Raw genomic sequence first — 7,811 nt, forward strand, 5'->3', positions numbered from 1 at the left:
TTTTTTTCAAGATTTTATTTATTTATTTGGCAGAGAAGGAGGGAGGCAGGCTCCCTGCTGAGCAGAGAGCAGGATGCAGGGCTGGATCCCAGAGACCTGAGATCAGGACCCAAGCTGAAGGCAGCGGCTTAACCCACTGAACCACCCATGCTTTTGTTTTTTAATAAAAATTAAATCCCACGAGCACTGCTTGTGAAATAGGGTAGGAGGCAGAAGACTTTTATAAAATGAAGAGTAAAGAACAACGAAAAGAAAAACAGAAAATATCCAATTTCTGGAGCCAAGGAGTCAGCCTCATTAGGGGTGAGGAGGCCCAGAGGATTGGATTTTGGGGATTGGCTGATTAACAGGGATTAATTAACAGTCAGCCTCTTCACACATTTGTTACCTGCCTGAATACACAGAAGACCTTTGGGGGAGTCACCTAACCCCAGGAACTGAGATTTGGGTCTTTTCCAGCCCAGATACCCTGCTGGACAGAGAACGGGGCCAAGTCCAAATAGGCAACCAGGTCAAAAGGAGAATCAGTGGACCACTACCTTACACCACACAGGAAAATAGACTCAAAATGGATGAAGGACCTCAACGTGAGAAAGGAATCCATCAAAATCCTTCAGGAGAACACAGGCAGCAACCTATTCGACCTCAGCCGCAGCAACGTCTTCCTAGGAACATCGCCAAAGGCAAGGGAAGTAAGGGCAAAAATGAACTATTGGGATTTCATCAAGATCAAAAGCTTTTGCACAGCAAAGGAAACAGTTCACAAAACCAAAAGACAACTGACAGAATGGGAGAAGATATTTGCAAACGACGTATCAGATAAAGGGCTAGTGTCCAAAATCTATAAGGAACTTTGCAAACTCAGCATCCAAAGAACAAACAATCCAATCAAGAAATGGGCAGAGGACATGAACAGACATTTCTGCAAAGAAGACATCCAGATGGCCAACAGACACATGAAAAAGTGCTCCACATCACTCGGCATCGGGGAAATACAAATCAAAACCACAATGAGATATCACCTCACACCAGGCAGAATGGCTAAAATTAACAAGTCAGGAAATGACGGATGCTGGCGAGGATGCGGAGAAAGGGGAACCCTCCTACACTGTTGGTGGGAATGCAAACTGGTGCAACCACTCTGGAAAACAGCATGGAGGTTCCTCAAAATGTTGAAAATAGAACTACCCTATGACCCAGCAATTGCACTACTGGGTATTTACCCTAAAGATACAAACGTAATGATCCAAAGGGGCATGTGCACCCGAATGTTTATAGCAGCAATGTCTACAATAGCCAAACTATGGAAACAACCCAGATGTCCATCAACAGATGAATGGATAAAGAAGATGTGGTATATATACACAATGGAATACTATGCAGCCATCAAAAGAAGTGAAATCTTGCCATTTGCGATGACGTGGATGGAACTAGAGGGTATCATGCTCAGTGAAATAAGTCAATTGGAGAAAGACAACTATCATATGATCTCCCTGATATGAGGACATGGAGATGCAACTTGGGGGATTAGGGGGGTAGGAGAAGAATAAATGAAACAAGATGGGATTGGGAGGGAGACAAATCATAAGTGACTCTTAATCTCACAAAAGAAACTGAGGGTTGCTGGGGGGGCTTGGGAGAGGGAGAGGGGGGTTATGGACATTGGGAAGGATATGTGCTATGGTGAGTGCTGTGAAGTGTGTAAACCTGGCGATTCACAGACCTGTACCCCGGGGATAAAAATACATTATATGTTTATAAAAAAATAAGAAATAAAAAATTTAAAAAACAAAAACAAACAAACAAAAAAACCAAAAGGAGAATCAGGACACCAAATCAAAATGAAGGGAACTTCAAAAAAAAAAAAAAAAAAATCACGGTCAAATAAATAAGGTCTCAAAAAGCCAAGAATTTACGGGTGGTAGAATTTGAGATAAGCAGACTATGAGCAGAAAAGTAATTCTGAACTTAGCAAAAGACCAGTATAGTCCACCCACTGTGTATCAGGTCCCAGGTTAAACCCCCCACCTTTATCAAGCCCACCCTTTTTTCAACCAGACCTGCACTACCCCTTCCTTGGAACTCTGCAACATTTGTTGTGTACCTTTACCATGGCCTTTATCATTTTCTACCCTCCCACTGGCTGCTCTCCTTACATGCATTCCACCGAACTCCCTCCCCATGCCCGGCTGCCACCATCTGACTTACTGCCCCCCATCTTTTTGCTTCAGATAAGGGGGCCAACGGGGGACGGGGAGGAGAGGTGGGGGGTGGGCTGTGGTGGGGTTGGGGTAAGGGAGGCTCGCTGGGTGCCACTCTGCCTCCTAACCCTGAGTCTCTCCCCCCTCCCCATGTCTGAACCTTTCTCCTTGATGCTGATGAGGGAGCAGGAGGCTGGCTGAGGACAAAGCAAAAGCTGGCACCTTGCACCCCATCTCCATCCGCTCCCCTCGGTAATATGTGTAACATTCCTCAGGCACCCCTGACCACCATAAGCGAGAAACAAATAGTTCCCCTTGGTTTACAAATGTCCTAGAGATCTACAAACAAAGAAGTTACCTTGTGCTATTGATAATTTCCAGAGGCAAATAACTCAAGTTCCTCAAGCCCTCCCCTCCATACACAAAACTGAAGGAGGCTGAGGTAGAAGGAAATGTAAATAAAGTTAAATCTCTTCTGAAACTAAATCTCACTAACAAAGATGCTTGATAGCAGGATTGTGACATCCCACCAGGAATCTCCCAACTATCTTGCTGTTAATAGCTTGCCACCAGACAACATTGATCAAGCCAGAAGACCTCTGGGTATCCCGGAAGACCTCTGGGATTCTCCCGGCACCCTGTAGGCCCTCTTTAGCATATGAAAACTCCATTGAAACCTCCCTTCCCCTCCCCTTCCCCCAACCGCAGGGTACATAACCTGCCATCCCTCACAACCCGGGGCAGCAGCTCTTTCTGCCCATGGGTCCTGTCCCTGTGCTCTAACAAACCACCATTTTGCACCAAAGATGTCTCAAGAATTCTTTCTTGGTCATCGGCTCCGGACCTCAGCCCACCGAACCTCACCTAGGTTCTAGAACTTCATCAATGCTAACTGACTGTCCAATTTGCTCACCTCTCTCTCTCTCCCATCTCCTTAGTCCGCCCCTGTCCGTCTCTCTGCCTCTGCCATCTGTCTTGTTATGTCTTGGTGTCTGTCTCTCATCCCTTCTGTCTCCCTCACCGTCTCTCTCCCTGACCCTCTGCTTCACCTCTTTCTGTCTCTTGATCTCTGTCTCTGTGTTTCTCTTTCTCCATCTCCCGTCCCTCCTGGTCGTTTCTCCCCTGCTTCCCTGTCTCTCGGTATCGAGGGTGTTCTGGCCGGTCAGGGCTTTCACTCCTAGCAACTTAGAGGGCCTAGATTGGCCACTAGCTCGGATGCCCTTGTGACTGGGCTCCTCCCAGTTCATTCGTTTGCCTTTGATGTGGTAACAGGACAACTTTTGTAAAGAAGCCGCTAAACTGGGGCCTCTGGCAGGCATTTTGAGGCTTCTGGAAGGGGCTGGTGTAGAGAGGAACGCTGCTTGGCTTATGTACACTGCCAGTGCAATGACAGAAGACACGTGCAGGGGAAGCGGATTCGGGAGCAATGGTGAGGCCGGTTTGGGACAGAAAGTGGAGGGAGGTGTCTGGGTAGTGCTGTCATTCAGTCCTTTGGAGACGTGGAGCTCAAGTTAAGAGGTCAAGGCTGGAAATGGAGCTCGGGTAGTTGGTCATAGGCCCGAGACAATGAAAGCCACAGACGGGAGGGACTTCCACAGGCATGGAAGACACTGTAAAGCCGGGAAAACCAAGTGCCATTGCTGTAAAAATAACTGTTCTTTGAACCACCTTCACCAAAACTTCAGATATTTGCATCTGGAATAAACAAGTGGGATAAACGGTTGTACAAACTGTGTGGTGTCCAGACTACATCAGCCTCTCCGTGCAGCCCACAGACTTCATGTGTAGTATTCGCAATTTTAAAAAAGATTTTATTTATTTGTTTGACTAAGAAAGAGAGATCACAAGTTGGCAGAGAGGCAGGCAGAGAGAGGAGGGGAAGCAGGCTCCCCACCGAGCAGAGAGCCTGATACAGGGCTTGATCTCAGGACCCTGAGATCATGAGCTGAGCTAAAGACAGAGGGTTAACCCACTGAGCCACCCAGGTGCCCCGAAAGGGTATAGATATTGTTAAGGCTCTCCATACGTGCTCTGGATGTGTCGTGCCTTTTTAGAGTTTGATTTTAAAATGAGGACGTCTCTTCAGCAGGGTCGCTTGCGCCCCTAGTATTCACATTTTGACCTTGACTACTCCAGCTTCTCAGGGGAGGATAATTAGCCGAGACATGAAGGTGGGATTTCCCCCCAGGTTTCTGCCTTCCTCCTCCAGCTGGTAGCCAGGCATTGTGCTTACTTTCCCCCAGGGAGGTCTGTGGCAGGCTCAAAGAGGTTGTCTACAAAACACTTCCCTTCCTGCCTTTGTTTTCAGAAGCCAAAACCCCCTGAGGTGATTTAGTGATGGCTACAGGCAGAGGAGACTGGAAATGGCTCTGAGGGAAAGCTGAGGTGGTGCTGGGGACCTTCCCCAGGCAAGAGGTCCTCAGGCCAGGGGAGGAGTCCATGCTTGCCACGGCAGCACTTCAGGAAGGTGACCAGACCTCAGAGAGGAACAGTGAGGAACAGCCCCACGGTGTATCTGTGTGTCCCCAAGGGTGACATGCAGGCTGGTGAGCTCCTAGAACTGAGGGAACCAGGCAAACTGGGGGTGAGGGGGGCTTCCACAGTGACCAAGGAGGACCCACGCTGCAGGGTCTTCCAAGGACCTCCCCAGAATGGCCTGGGCCACGTTTTCCTGTTGGTTTGGAGTTGAAACGAACTAATTTAGATAATATATCCCATAATGGAGTTTTTAAAAAGCGGTAGAGGATGACTGTTCCACATCAATAACACTGTCCTCCTGCCATCTTTGTGCATTTAACTTTTTCTATATATGCAGGATTTTTTGTTTGGAAGTAGATTCATAGAGAATTATTGATTGAAAGGGTATAGACATTGTTTTTTGGTTGTTGTTTTTTTAAGATTTTATTTGTTTATTTGACAGAGAGATCACAAGTAGGCAGAGAGGCAGGCAGAGAGGGAGGAGGAAGCAGGCTTCCTGCTGGGCAGAGACCCTGACGTGGGGCTCGATCCCAGGATCCCGGGATCATGTCCCGAGCTGAAGGCAGAGACTTTAACCCACTGAGCCACCTAGGTGCCCCGAAAGGGTATAGATATTGTTAAGGCTCTCCATACGTGCTCTGGATGTGTTGTGCCTTTTTAGAGTTCAATTTTAAAATGAGGACGTCTCTTCAGCGGGCTTGCGTGCAAGAGGGACTGATGGCGTCCATGATCGAAGGAGCAAGACTGATACAAAGTGAAGATCAAGCGAAGCTTTATTTCATGCCAGCACTGAGAATCAAACCGACCAGCCAGGCTCTCTCTTATGAAGAGAGCGACCACCCCCAGCTTCACAGACTAGCTTTTATAGAGCAAAGGCCATATGGTTGAGCCTGGCCAATGAAATTGTCTCCACCTGGCCTGACTTGTCCTTGCATTCTGGGCTCTGTTATCTCTACCTGACCTGACCCGTCCTTGTATTTGGGCTCTATTATCAGGGACTGGTCAACTATATTTTACTGTTTTCCCAGACTTGCTTTTAAGTAAGTTCCTCGGGGGGTGGGGGTAGGGTCAGTTTAAGTTTTACTGCACAAACAACAAAATGGCTGTTTAACCAAGATGGAGTCGCTCTGGCTAAGTAGGCCCCTACAGGATGGGAACTGTTAGGAGACTGTGCAGGATTTCATACAAGGAACAAAGGGAAGGGCCAGAGGAAGATTATGACAGTGGGAAAAGGGAAAGGACATGTTCAGTGTCCTTTAGGAGGTGGGGCCAGTAAACCATCTCCACACGGGAGGCGAAGGAGACAGAGTAATCAAGAACACCTTACAGGTTTCCAGCTTCCAAACCTGAGTAGATGAAAATCCTATCAACCAAAAGGAAGTATGGCTCGGTTGAAAGAGCCCGAGTTGTCAATCTAATATACCTAGTTCAAATCCCATTCACCTACTCATTAATTGTATGGCCTTGGGTGAGTTATTGAAACTCAGGGCCCATTTGCCTAGATTTCTTCACCTGTGAAATGGCCACAATAACAATTGTCAGTCTCTCAGGTTATTGTCAGATTATATGTGAAAGTGTTTTTAAAGCGCCTGGCCTGTTGTGACTCTGAAGAAACCAAAGAAAATGGATAGTAGTGGTAGAAGAGAATGTAGGGACTTGTGAGAATAAAGAATATAGATGGTTCTGATGGGGGACAGAAGCAGATGTTCACCGTTAGCCCAGAAGGCTGACCTAGGGCCCGCATAGTTCCGACAAGGATCAAAAACGTACTGGTTGCTACATTCTTAAAGGGTCTTGTGACTGCCTGCCTGTATGTCTTACCAATAGTTAATATCAAGCTGGATGATAAGCACCAGATAAATCTTGCAAAAGTATTTTTAAAAGTAGAAATTCGAAGAAAACATCTATGATGTAGTACTCCCTGCATGTCCCTTCCCCCAGAGCACTAAGCATTTAACGACCAGCTTTATACAGTGAATCTGCAGCTTTCTGCCCACAGGTCCTGTCCCCACCCTATTGAAATAGACTTACTAAGTTGCCGGGTGCAACATCTCAAGGATTCTCTTGCCCGTGCTCAACGGTCCCACAACAGTTTGAGGCAAATTGTGTTTAATATGCCTGCATGAGAGTCCCCACAGTAACTTTTATTTGGGTATGCTTTTCTTTTTTTTAAGAGACCTTGAGGTATGAAAAGGAGTAGGGAAGAAGGGACCTGGATCTTGTTGCCCTTAGGGGAAACCCGAGGGCAGTGGTGCAGTTCTTAAGTATGACCGCAAGATGGAGTCTGTTTTGTCTCAGAGAGTGTCACAGACCGTGGACTGACTGGGTGCAGTGTTGGTTAGCAAAACAGCCATAGAGGGTCTTCTCTGTGCTGGAGTCTGCCTTCCAGAAGCTCCCTGACATGTATGGTGTAGTCCGCCCCTTGGCGGGAAGCAGTCAGTTCCTGTTTGCACGCTTTACCCGATCAGAAAGGCTTTCCCTCCAGGATGGCCCCTGCCGTGTCTGACAGGTTCAGACTCAACAGCAAAACTTAGTTCCATAAGAGCTAGGACATTTATATTTCTGAAAATGCACTTAGGAAAAAGAGAACATTGGGGCGCCTGGGTGGCTCAGTGGATTAAGCCGCTGCCTTCGGCTCAGGTCATGATCTCAGGGTCCTGGGATCGAGTCCCACATCGGGCTCTCTGCTCAGCGGGGAGCCTGCTTCCCTCTCTCTCTCTCTGCCTGCCTCTCTGCCTACTTGTGATCTCTCTCTGTCAAATAAATAAATAAAATCTTAAAAAAAAAAAAAAAGAGAGAACATTGAACAGAACTCAAGAGATTTCCTGAGGCTTTTTACTAAAGCTCATCCCCACTCTCTTTTCACACACACACATACACACACACACACACACACACAATGAGGACATGGACACATTTGAACAGGGCAAATCTGACTGAAGGCACAGATCTTTCCTGCAGAGAATGCTGGGGGACAACGAACCTCTGCTAGCTAGACAAAATAAGATGCTGTATTAATAGGAATTACCCTGTTGTCAGCATTATTATTTTTGTTAACATTTTATTTATTTATTTTTGAGAAAGCGAGAGAAAGAGAGCATGAGCAAGGGGATAGGCAGAGGGAGAAGCAGA

The sequence above is a fragment of the Meles meles genome, chromosome 15 (genome assembly GCF_922984935.1).
Source record: "Meles meles chromosome 15, mMelMel3.1 paternal haplotype, whole genome shotgun sequence".
Classification (NCBI taxonomy): domain Eukaryota; kingdom Metazoa; phylum Chordata; class Mammalia; order Carnivora; family Mustelidae; genus Meles; species Meles meles.